The sequence below is a fragment of the Thunnus thynnus genome, chromosome 5 (genome assembly GCF_963924715.1).
Source record: "Thunnus thynnus chromosome 5, fThuThy2.1, whole genome shotgun sequence".
NCBI classification, from domain to species: Eukaryota; Metazoa; Chordata; class Actinopteri; order Scombriformes; family Scombridae; genus Thunnus; species Thunnus thynnus.
Window position 1 is genome coordinate 24,245,946 of NC_089521.1, and position 12,828 is coordinate 24,258,773.

A 12,828-nucleotide genomic window follows, 5' to 3' on the forward strand; every position below is an offset into this window, starting at 1 on the left:
AAGGTGTTTAATAGTGACCTTTATAGGTGCTAGTAGGCAGATTTGTTTTACATTTGACAGAGCCAGGCTAGCTAGCTGTCTCCAGTGTTTATATATTCCAGTGCTAACCGGCTCCAGGCTCCTGCTTCATATGTACTATACAACTAAGAGAGTGGTATTAATCTTTTGATCATTTCTAAAAATGTCAAAGGTTGGTTCACCAATTTTACAGCAAAACATTTTTTCTCAGTTCTGTCAAGAGATATAGATAATACTGGTTTCATTTGACCAGGATTTGAAATATCTGTTGAGTTTTGAGTTTTCTGCTGCAACACTAATACAATAAATATGAATGGATTTTCATTTTATGACGCTTAAAGCAGTGAAACATTGTTGTTTAGGAATGTAACAGCAACATCTCTATCCAGAACCAGTGCCCCCATTACTCTGAATAATCAACAGACCCTCACTGTGAACTGTTTTCTTTCTTTTGTGAAAACTGTTCAAAGCAGAGTATGTGGATTATCCAAAGAATCTGTTTCTGAAAAGAAATGCTGCTGCTGAATATTTTAAAATGTCAATTTTCAATGCAAACTATTCACACGCTGTACTGTGTTAGAGGCAGAAATCGCAGGCACAGATCAAAAAATTGACTAAATAAAACCAAAACTATCAGCATGGACACAAACCAACATGAGCAAAAAGATTTTTTTAATTATTAGGGTGAACTGACCATTTAAGAGTACAACATGAAGCACTTCAGGATATAGATTTAGGTTATTGGGATACAAATACTAAAACACTGCCTCAAGCTAACAGTGCGTAGCGTAGCTGTTTGGGTATGACTCAACTCCCTGCTCCAGTTCTACAAAGGCCGTGTTATTTTGGATTTAATTGACTTAATATCAGAAATGATCACTGCTGAAAAAATGAAACTGCTATGTGTGGGGGTAAAGAAAGATTAAGGCCGAGAGCTAGATCTCAAACCAAAACACAATAAAGCCTATTTAAAAACCTTGGATATGTTCCAACTTCATTTGCACTTTGCTTTTTTTTTTCCCCCAGCAACACCTCCAAGCTCAGGAAGTACACCGTTTTGTCTCAGGAAACATGATCACACAATATCCCTGTAAAATGCAGACAGCATCATGTACGGGGCTAACAGCAGGTGCCTGTGGAGTCCTCGCTTACTGCTGTTTGCCCAGGCTGTGGTAAATATGGAACTGCAGGTGGCTTTGAATCAGCTATTGCCCACACAGCAAATGTGCGTCTATGTTTGCGTGTGGTTTTCAAGCCCGCACTCTCTCAATAGTATCCTCCTTCTCATTTCACCCTGTCAGTCAAGTCCTGAGGCACATTTGTCAAATTGGAAACCTCTGATGAAACTTCTGGGACGTTGTCAGAAAAAAAGCTGTGTTTTCTTATGTTAACCTGCCTTCCCTCACTGGACTAAGTAGGACCACTGATTAGACATTTGCCCAGGGGGGCCCTGTTAATTTCACTGGCAACTTCCCATTTGCATTTAAGTGCCCACTACTTGATTTGATGATTTTATTTTTCTCTCCATTTACTGCCTCCGTCCCTTCTACCCCCCACCAACCCAATTCACTGCGTAAATGTATCGTGCCCTTTTCATTCATTTCTTCAATATTTCCATTAAGATTGAAATGGTGCAATAAAACCTCCATCTGTGTGGTTAGTTTTTACGGCTTTAACCAAGAGAAAAGGGCAGGTGCCATATTGTCAAGATTTAACCAAGACTAAAAAGAAAAAATAAGTTTACTTCAGCAAAAGAAGAGTGAACTTCAGCTCTAAATGAACAAAACTTCAACTACAAAAAAGACAGATCATCTAGCAGTGTTGAATGACGATTACAAGTGTGTGTCAGCTTTACGAGGCAGCACAGCTGCTTTTATGTTTGAGGAAGCATCACAAAAATTGCATAAGCTGCAAAACGCTCTTGATGCCTCAAAAATGTTGACAACATAAGCAAAACACAGTCAAGCTGCCCTGACAAAGAGTGGTGGAAAATTGCATGACATTGACAGGGAGACACAGAAAAATGGCCTTTAAAATGATCACAGGATTAAATGGAAACCTCCGTGATGCAGTATCCGTGTAATAAAGTTTGCTCTGTAAAAGTGAGCCAGACAAAGCTGTACTTAGGGCGTATTTAGGGCAGGGATCCCATTTGGCAACAACTTGTAAGACGTTGGAGCCAAAATGCAGATGGCCTTCTGGTGAAGCCACTAACGACCAAATCCCAGAAAAAATCAATCTAAGCCACAATAAAGCGAACGCTTGTGATAACTCACACGTGTCAAGTTTATGCTCCTAATAGTGAAGTGCGGATGTGTTTTGAGGTGTCAGAAGCACCGAGTGTCACTGCAACCTGGCATTTCCTTCATCCACCTTCCCTCTATTGTGTCAAATTCTTTATCTTCTGTACTTTATTGTACTCTGATTTTCATTTTTCTATCTTTCAGTGTTTTCTCATGATTTATTTTGTTAAGTACTGAAAAGTTCTGTTTCTGGAAGGAACTACAGTATTTAAATGCAGATTCTTATAATTACTAATACATTTTATTACATTCTTAAGTCACTTGACCTCAACAGCAAGATTGTTTCCTCACAACAAACTGCCATGTTTCAGTCTGTTGATGGTTAAACAGTTTTGAGTAGAAAGGTTCAGGTTGTCTGACATGCCACATGACCTTTAATGTGCATTTTTTCTGTTTGTGGCAACACCTGGCAGGAATATTCAGTGTTTTGTAACTTCACGAGCAGAAGATAATTAAACTTACACTAGGTCTGTGCGCTGTAATGTCTGAAATTAAACAACAGCCGTTTGCTGAATGCTGCTCTGCTCCCCTTTTTTTGTTTTTGTACACGACAGAGAAGACCATCCTGTCTAAATATTGGGTGCAATTGTAAATATGGACAGTAATTGAAGCATGACTGCCTCTCTGAATGTACTTTCATTGTGTGCTGTCCACTAAAGACTGTAATATCCATATTTCCATCAATTCAGTCAGCCATGATACAGACTGCACAGGGAGACTCTACAAAAGGTGGATTATGTCGATGGTTTCTGTGACAGAAAATTACTTGATTCCTTTGGCTTCCAATCAAACACGCTGTGACAAAGCAACTTTTCTCACCCTGTAATGTACAATGCAAGGACAATTGTCTCGCGGCACTCATTTAGGTTTCACAAAACTCAAGCTCCACTTACATCCATGACTTCAAAGAGTCCCTTTTCCTATTCATGCAAATCCTATAGCCAACCCACGATCAGAAAAAAAAAAGCGTCACACAAATTTCCCTCAGATGCTGCATTGTGGGTCAGTGCAAACGAAATTCTTGACATATTTCAAAGGAGCCTGTTCTCTCCTAGGATGTCTCCTTCTGTCACTCTATCACTTTTCATCCTTTTTTCATGGGCTTAATCCTGAACGCTGGAATTAAAGAGGCTTCAAAGAGCTGAAGAGAGGCAGACGTCTGGTGGGGGTGACACAGGTGGAATGAGGCCCATTTCTCCCCAGACCATCCCACCTCTCTTTTCTCGACATGTCCATAAGCTGCTGTGAGAGAACATGGCAACTGGGCATACCATCCAACACGTGGGTATTCTGAATAAATAAAAAGCTGCTAAATTTAGAGGCTGTGTGCTGCATCAGCCTGCAGCTAATGAAGCCTCCAATGGCCTGAGATAAATAATAATGAAACACATCATGTGCTAATGAAGCTGGCACATCTGAAAAATGTGATCCTTTGAAAAAAACAATTGTTGAATTGAAACTGGCGGATTGCAGACAATGAATTGACTTCAAATCAGAACTCTCTATCTATTCCTCTGCACACTTTTAAGTTTTTTTGTACACTTTAAAATGTGTTTTTTCTGGGGGGGTTTACTATTACTGGCTATTACGTGGTAAATTAATTTATTCATTTGGCAGACGCTTTTGTCCAAAGCAACATACAAATGAGGTACAACGAGTAGTCTTGGAAGAATAAGTGTAGTAACACTCCAGTTCCATGTTCAACATGACACAAATGCCACAAGGTTGCAGATACATGAAGTAACACGTAAGGGCATAGCTAATGATTTTTTTTTTTTTGAGAGAGAGAGAGAGATAAAGGATCGAGAGATACACAGGAAGACAAAAAGCATAATAGGTGAGTAATGTCTTGATTTGTTCCGTCTGCCACACAGTGTCATACCCCACCAGGAGCATTTCAGAAGCAGAGCGTTTTGCTCTGGCAGCGCCAGAGAGAAGAGAGCCAGTTGACTTCTGGCCTGGTGCCACTGGTTATGATGAAATGTTGATGTAGTGATGTGATATGATCAGGAGTCTGCACAGGGTGTTTTGTTTTGAAAATTGACCAGATGCTCTATGCCGTTCCTGTGTATGAGTTCCTGCTCAGCTCGATCTGCTCTGTGTAGCTTGACACGGCTTCCATCAAAAATAGACTAGGCGCATAATTGTAGCAGAGCATAGAGCCGCTTCTGGGACAATTCTGAAAAACACTGCGGTGCATCTGGTGGAATCACAAGCATTGACTATAGTGGCCGTGACTAGCTCCGGTGGCTGCGACGCAGCTGTGCCCGGTGGTATCAAGCCGTAAGTACTCTGGGTAGAGGTATGTGGGTTCTCAAGTGATTTTTGAAGACAAAACTGCTGACAAAATTCAGTTTGGTAACTCTTTCCTAAGAGACCATACAGTAGAAGAGTTAGGATTGAGACTTCTTGTCTCGCAGTGACGGTAGGACTACCTGTCTTTTATTTGAAAGTCATAGAGAACGAGAAGGAGCATAAACCTCAAGGAAGGAGTTCAGGTAGAGGGCCCCTCTATAAGTGAGGATTAGTGACTTAAACTAAATGCAAGCAGCGACAGGGAGCCAGTGAATAGTGATGAAAAGTGGAGTTACATGAGCTGTTATCGGCTGGTTGAAGATCAGATGCGCATTGCGTTTTGGACCATTTGCAGTGACCACTGCCTGTACAAGGAGTTGAGCAACATATTCAGATAAAACCTGATCTTTCTGATGTCATAGTGCACAAAGCAACATGACCGAGTAAGACTTTCTTGCAGACTTTGTTGGAGAGAGTGAGGTGTTGCTGAGCTGGATACTGATGTTGTGCTGAGTGAGGTCAGTGTGAGTTCAGTCTTACTGTAGAGAAATCGTGCTCTCCTCATTTCTCTATTTTGTGCCTCCTCATCTCCTCTCTCCTCCATCCTCCTGCCTGTGACCCGGAAATCGATTTCAACGCACCATGTTTAAGGATGTCTCAATTCCTAAAATGCATCTCGAGGAGCAAGGAGACTTGCAAGAAGAGCTATGAGCGAGGATACACAGGTGTGACCTTTGCAGAAGTCTTTTCTGTACCCATGACATATAAAAGAGGCATGACACAGCTGGAATATACAATCCAGTTGTAGTGCTTCACACAGTAAAACATATAAAGGATCTCTCTCTCTCTCTCTCTATATATATATATATATATACATACATATATTTATATACATGTGTGTATGTGCGCACACATGTTAAATAAAATATAACTATGTATGACATCCGTACATTCTTGTCACATTATGCCACATTATGATTTGAAGTAAATATATAAGTTGTCAGAACACTGTAATGCTCATGTGACAGAGATCATAAAATACAGCTGTAGGCCATAACAAAACAATGGACAGATGATGCAGCTCTGCCGCATGTTATATTTAATTGACGTCACTTTAAAATGACAACTCCGAAGCAAAGATGTCTCATTTTGTTAAATGCCTGTTGCCTCGACTCCTCTCTCCTCGTGTCTCTTCCTCGCCTCCTCTACTCGCATCTCAGATGGGAGGGACCAAGACGTGAGGAGAGGAGGCGAGAAAAGGAATCGATGACGTACAAACTGAGGAATGAGAAGAGGGGATTCATTCTGTGATATCAGCAAGGCAGGCTGAGATCTACGCCGACCCAGTAAGGTCATCTAGTGGGAAGATAGTCGGTATCCACAAAACTACTAAAGCTGGAATTTAAAGTTTAATGTTGTTCTGTCAGTACAACGTAGCAGCAAAATATGAATGTATATATGAATGAAGTGTAGCTTTATTTTTTATATGTACATGAAGATAAATGTTTGTAATATCAAATCTACTTCTGTATTTTTTATCTATCTTTGGTTTTGTCTTAAAGTACATCTTAAAATACAGAAAGTATTAAAAACTATTGTTCAATGTGTTCAGTTTTCTAGTTGATTGTTCTCATTTTCTACTGAACGCCTGTCTGTCTGTGTTGATGAAGCTTAGAAATAAGTCCAGGACGTTCGCTGACAAAGTCTGTGTTGTATTATAAATGTATTTATTTATTTATACATATGAGAATATTTTCAATAAACCAACCAAAAAATAATCTTATAAATATCACTTGTACAGGTCTAGTTTTGTAAGCTACTGAGAATTGATCAAAACAGCTTGAACCAGCGACATACTGATGGTGCTACTGAACTGAAGACATCAGCATCAACACTGAACGTCACGGTGGTATAAACGGTGATGCATTCACTTACTGGAGTTCATTTGAACAGTGATGCGATCGCTAGGCTTACAAAAAAAAGTGAACAACCAGTATAATCACAATTCGATTCAGTTAAGTGATGTGTAATTTACAACTCTAGTTTATTGCCATGGTGGGAAGAAAAATGGACATTAAGAGAAAGATTGTTGAGCTACTACATGCACAGACTTGAAAATGGCACATGCAGGTGTGTCTCTTTGTTGACTTGCTAGTTGTCACACACACATGCACACAGTCCTTTTGTTGACAACTATAGTATCATCTCTTTCACCCTCCCTCCACAAGTTTAGGGACATGTCTGGACAGGAAAAGCAGCTCTCAGCAGAGGAAAATGAAAGATAATTGAAAAATGGCAGGTGTGCACACAGACACACACACACACACACAGATTCATAAGCTTAGAGATACACGCACCAATATGTGCACCAGCGCAGTTTGAAGTGCTGACAAGGTAATCCCACTCCGACCACACAGAGACACTCTACTCTGCAAACTACCACACTGTGTCCCTTTGACACAAGGGCACTAAAACCCAGCACGGTAGTCCGCGCACCTCTCGGCCAATCCTCTAACCGCACATCCCCCTTTCTAGGACAACACCCACCAGGAGGAAGTGTGCGAGCATGCCTGCGTGAGGGAGCCAGAGATCAGGAAGGAGAGAGGCTGAAACAAGAGGGGGAATGTGTGTGTAACGATTAGATCACACACGCAAACACTGCAACTGCTGACCTGGCAAGTTCTCAAACAGCATGAGTGCTCCTTTCACTCATTAAAACTGATACGGAAAGGAAACTGATAATAAATAAAAAACAGACACCCTACCCCGAAAACATAATAGAATATCACCCCATACTGCGATCATTCATATTCAGCACTTTCTTTTATCGTAGAGCTGGCTTTGACAGATGCCAGGGTCTGACATTGATGTGGGGGGTGTCTTCACACTGAAGCCGCTTTCAGTGTTACACACTGATAAAATTGAACTGCCATTAAATTAGTCGCCTGTCCCCAGAGGCCTCTGCGATGGGCGGAGAAGAGGTGAGTGAGGGGTTAATGCTCTAAAGCAAATCTTGCCATGTCTGTCACAGCGTGTAGGGTGCTGAAAAGGCCTGATAAAGTGTGTACAAGGCAACATGACAACGTGGGTTAGGAGGCATACAAGGAGCCGCTGCCGGAAACGAGGGGCGGATCCTTGTCCTTTATTTTCCCCTCGCCATCCAGGGAAGGATTGGAAGAACAAGCGGCATTGTTAAAGATGAAACATGAAGTGGGAGAGTGGGGAGAACTCTCTTTCTCTGCATGTCTCCCTTCTCGCTTTTTTTTTTTTGACATGCAAATGCTCTTGTCCCATCTTTACAGTGAAATTGTTTCACGAGTTGCAACGGGAGGCTGGTGTGACGACGACAATCCAATTTCCATATGAACAATTACCCTGCCGTCAGGGTTGGCAGTTCATTTATTTCAATTTGACTGACTGGGAGAACCACGCTCACCAAAGCAGCCAGCCCAGCCATTGTATTCAGGGCACCAGTCACGGGCGGGGGATTGATGGGCCTGGTCCATTTCAGTGGGATCCAGCTGCTCTGGCCTAAATATGCTAACACCTTTAAAGTTGGCCCGTGACCCGAGGAGTATGTGAATCACACTTTGCTCTCCTCTTAGACCGTGTATGTGTGTCTGTGTCCCAATTCTCACGCCTGTGTGCTTGTTTCTCTTGTGTGACTACATGTGTCTGCCCTCCTGTGTATGTTTGTCTGTTTTGATGTATGACCACAAGTCAGGGGTGCTAACATAACCCGCACACACTCACCATCCTTTTAGGCACAGCACTTTTCCTCATTAGGACTGATAGGCTGTTTGTGTGTCTGTTTACCGCTCCGTCACCATTTTCCAGGCTCCTGCTATCTCCTCTCTGCCAGCTGGACACTTGAGCAGCGAGAGCGCAAAACCACAGGCACACATACACACAAACTACTCGAGCAGAGCACACATTTAAATGTGCGTGCAGAGATACACACTACTAGACTCCTCTGCCTCATACCTTTCTCAGCAGCCGACCTAAGTGTCTCTTGTAATCTCTGAATCTCTGTTTGTCTCTCAAACAAACACACAAATGCAACCTCTCCCTGTCTGGGCAGCAGCAGCTTGGGCTAATCTCCCAATGCTAACTGGCCTCCCCACCCCCAGCTGGATGTTGCAGCTCTCCAGCGGGACAGAGTGGCTGTTTGCTGTGTGGACACAGCTGGCGGATGTGGGGAACCTGATTAAATGGCCTGGCCTGGCGGAGAAGAGCTACTTTCAGGAGCCAATGGCTCCTCCGACATCGTTGCCACATCCAGACGGCTGCTAATACACACAAACAGTTGTAGGGGCAGGCATGCATACACAAGCTCACTAATCAACTCGACTCACAGTTACGCATCTGAGATCCAACACATTAACTGCATGTGAAAAATGCACATCCACAAATAGGGCTGCAAATAAAGATTGTCATCTGTTGATGAGTTTTTGGACTGACTGATTAATCAATCAGTCCTAGTCTGCTTTTTTTGTCTGACCAAAAGTATAAAAGTCAAAGATATTCAGTTTACTAAAACAGAGAGAAGCAACAAATCCTCATATTTGAAATGCTGAAACCAGAAAATGTTTGGGATTTTACTTGAATTACTTGCACGATTATCAAGATTATTGTCAATTCATTCACTCAATCAATCGATTAGTTGGCTACTGTTCAAACACTCCTCAAAACTCAATTGTTCGTGATGCATTGACTGATGGCTGCAGGGAATAGCTTTTTTTTTAACTTGCTCCTATCAAGAGGTCAGTCTCCTTTTTTTAAGAACAGGTAATGATTCTGCACCTTGCTCAGGGGCACTTCAGCAGGTTGGCTCCTTGCCCCCACACACAGAGACTTAAATCACTGCTTCCTCTGGTTTGAGGGCAGCTTCTCTGATCGCTACACCACCCTGAGGCAATCCCTTTCTCCCACCGCAAACTCAGCCACCACTTACATACAGCGCGCACTCACGTTCCAACACACATGCAGCCACAATTAAGAAGTCAGGCAGGCAGACTGACTGACTGCTGGGAAGGAATCCATTACACACCTTATTGGTTATAATGATTTCACTTCACCAGCATAAACGCCAATGAGCCATGAAGGTATCTTGTAATGTGGTTCAGTCTCGGAGCCCAGCTTTCGTTTGGTTTCAAGGGGAATACTGATCTTATGGTGACTGATTGCTTGCCCTCTTACAGGAATTCACATGAGAGCTCTGTAAAAGGGGACGTGGAGATGTAAATGTGTTTATGGTGGCTTTGGTATTAATAGAATAGATCAACAAGGTGGGATATAGGCATTTGCTTTCTTTCTGAGAGCGAGATGAGACGATTGATATTTATCTCATGTTGGTCCATTAAGTATGCAGCTGGAACCAGGATGTGTTTAGCACACAAAACACACCTACCACCACCTCTAACACCCTGTTTACACACTCAAAGTAGTGAGATTTTTTGCATTGAACACATAATTTGCATATTCAGCTTTGACTGAGAACTTATTTCCAGGGTTATGTATTCCCACTTATCATTTTTCTTGTTCAAATACCGTAAGCTCCTTAAAGTTATTTCATCTTGCATCAGGAAGCCACTGACCGTGATGATCAGCTTTTCCTTCATGATGTTTGAAGCACGTAATTGAGTGGAGTAGACAACAGCTGTGCTACCGTGTCTTGAGGGAATCACAACAAGTGCAACTGGTTGTCACCAGGTTGGCGCTCCTGTGCGTCAGAGGACATTTGCATTAAGTTCAACCTTTTCGACTTCAAGTTGCACCGCTGCTCAACTTCAGACTCCCCTTGAATCACGGTGGGCAGCGCCAGGATTTTATTTCAGGATTTATTCACAATAAATGGCAGCCTGTCACACTTCCAGTGTTTAAAGATCCATTGCAGACATGTTTTATATGATAATACTCTGCTTTGATTAATAATATACTGTATGTCTGATATTGTTTTTCCATTTGAAAAAAAGTTTATCTCACATGTAAAAAATTGACATCTACTTCTTCTCCCTCCTCAAAAAAACCCAGAATCTATGAATATGCAAATATTATAGGTTTAAAAGGTTTGAGCAGTGAACACAAGATGTCTCCTACTCCTACTCTGCAAATACATCATTATGCACAGTGAAGCTCAAACATCCAATTGAAGAAACAAAGAAGGAAAAACATATTTTTGAGTGGAGAGGGACTGGGAGTAAAGCGCACTAATTAAAAGATTGTATATTGTTTGCGTAATTGATATATGAACATAAATGTAACAATTTGTGTATTACAATAAATCTCTCCAGAGGCACAATGGTAATAAACCTGGCGACCTCACTGCCTCAATGTGATGAAAAGACTTGGGTCAGTCACTGTGTTGCTGTTGCTCACAAAGAAATTGTTACATTGTTAAAAACAATTTTTACGTTTTTGTTTATGTGCAGGTTTCACAAATTTAAGAAAAAAAGGAGATTAGTGAGCTTTAGATATGTTTGTAGGTGTATTTTTTCACTTTGGAGCGAGCCAGGCTCTTACTTCACACAACAGACATGAAGTTATTAAATGTTCGCATCTCACAATTTAGAGATGGGCATTGTAAACTAGCTTATGTTATATTGTCTCCATACAAATAAACATTAAATAAAATAAACAAGCATATTTCCCAAAATGTTAAACTATTCCTTTAAAACACAGCTACTGTAGGTGGGGCAGTGTATGGACTAAGCGCAGGGTGTATGACGGCACATTGTGTCCAACTGTGAGAGATGGGATATCTTTGGTTCTGTCCAGACTTGTGAGAGCTGAATCAGCGAGAGAAGTAACCTTCAGAGAGAAGACGGGAGCGATGAGAGATGTTAGAGTCACAGAAAGACAGGAACAGAGGGAGGGCAATCACACACACGTTACTGACTGAGTCTCAATAGCTCCTTTGTGTGAGCTGGCAGGTGCCTGTCACTTGTCAAGATGATTCAGAGTGTGGATGGTGACTGAGCATTGTGATGGTGAGGATATAAGCATTGGCTGAAGCCCCAGAAAGATTCCAGCATTTGGTAATGACTAACAGCTACTGTATCAGGTAATGGCCCAAAGATTAGCTAGCTCTCCTCAGCATATGGAGAAAAAAGGTCACGTTTGAAGCTTAAAAGGTAATGGCTAAATTAGCTGCAAAAAATACCTCATAAAATTAAATAGCTTTCAGCGAGAAGGAGTACTTTCCGCTGGTAGTGCGGAAGAAAATAGACTGGGCTACTTTTTAATTAGTCGGACGATGAGAACTAATCACAGGAAAGCTAGACTGATAAAAATGTGTGTGTTATGCCTCAAACACAACCTCATCTCATAACTTCTTCCTTCTCTCACATATTTTAATGAATAAATACATTTGCTTAGATTACCTCCGCACTTCCACCAAATTTTCTTGATGCTATCGAAAACCACTCATCCCTCTATCAGCCGACCCTCACAATCTTCATCCATCATCTATGAGCGTTGCTACAGCCAGAGGGGAGAGAGCTGCTAAGCAGGGCCTGACTAATGGCTAAACAAACACCATTATCAGGCCTCGGTGGCCGAACGCTGAGCTACAGGAGCCCCAGAGCAGCTGAGGCTCTTTAATACTTAATCCCTGCTGCCGTGCTCCGTTAGTGACTGCTCTAAACTAAGCTAGGATGGGCGGCACTGAAGGTCCACTAATGAGGGAATAAGTGCAGAAACATGAGGTAGGAGGAGGTTTAAGGTAAAAAGGTACGTCATGCGTACGCGTACACATGTGCGCAATCACTTACCGCAAAAAGTGAGTTGAGAATAGACTATATTAAAAGAGGGTAGAGAGAAGCGTGGCCCTCTCGTCTTGGCCAATTCCCTCTCTAAAAAAGGCTCAGGGAGAAGTTAATGAGCCTGTTACGGCCCCATAGTTCCCCTGATAAGGCCGTTGATTACACCACATGTTCGGGCAAGAGGATTGCGTGTATGTGTGTTTGCATGCACATTTGTATGAGTGTGTCACCTGACCCAAAGCGGTCATCTGCTAATCGTATGTTCACAAGCAAGGAATGCACATTATCTGATGAACACATTTTCACACACCAATCACCACTCTCGAGGAGCAATCTATTCCTCTAACACTCCCTCTTTCGCCCGCATGCACCGACTAAGTCACACCCGTGATCACATCTTTCACACACACATACACGCACACACTCAATCAAGTGTGACTGAGTGAGCA

The 12,828-nt window shown here is 42.1% G+C and overlaps 1 protein-coding gene across 2 annotated transcripts in view; it reads right to left on the bottom strand.

Moving 5' to 3' along the window:
* plxnb2b (plexin b2b) overlaps positions 1-12,828 on the bottom strand; it is a 122,332-nt gene that overhangs the window by 42,015 nt on the left and 67,489 nt on the right. The window lies entirely within an intron of this gene.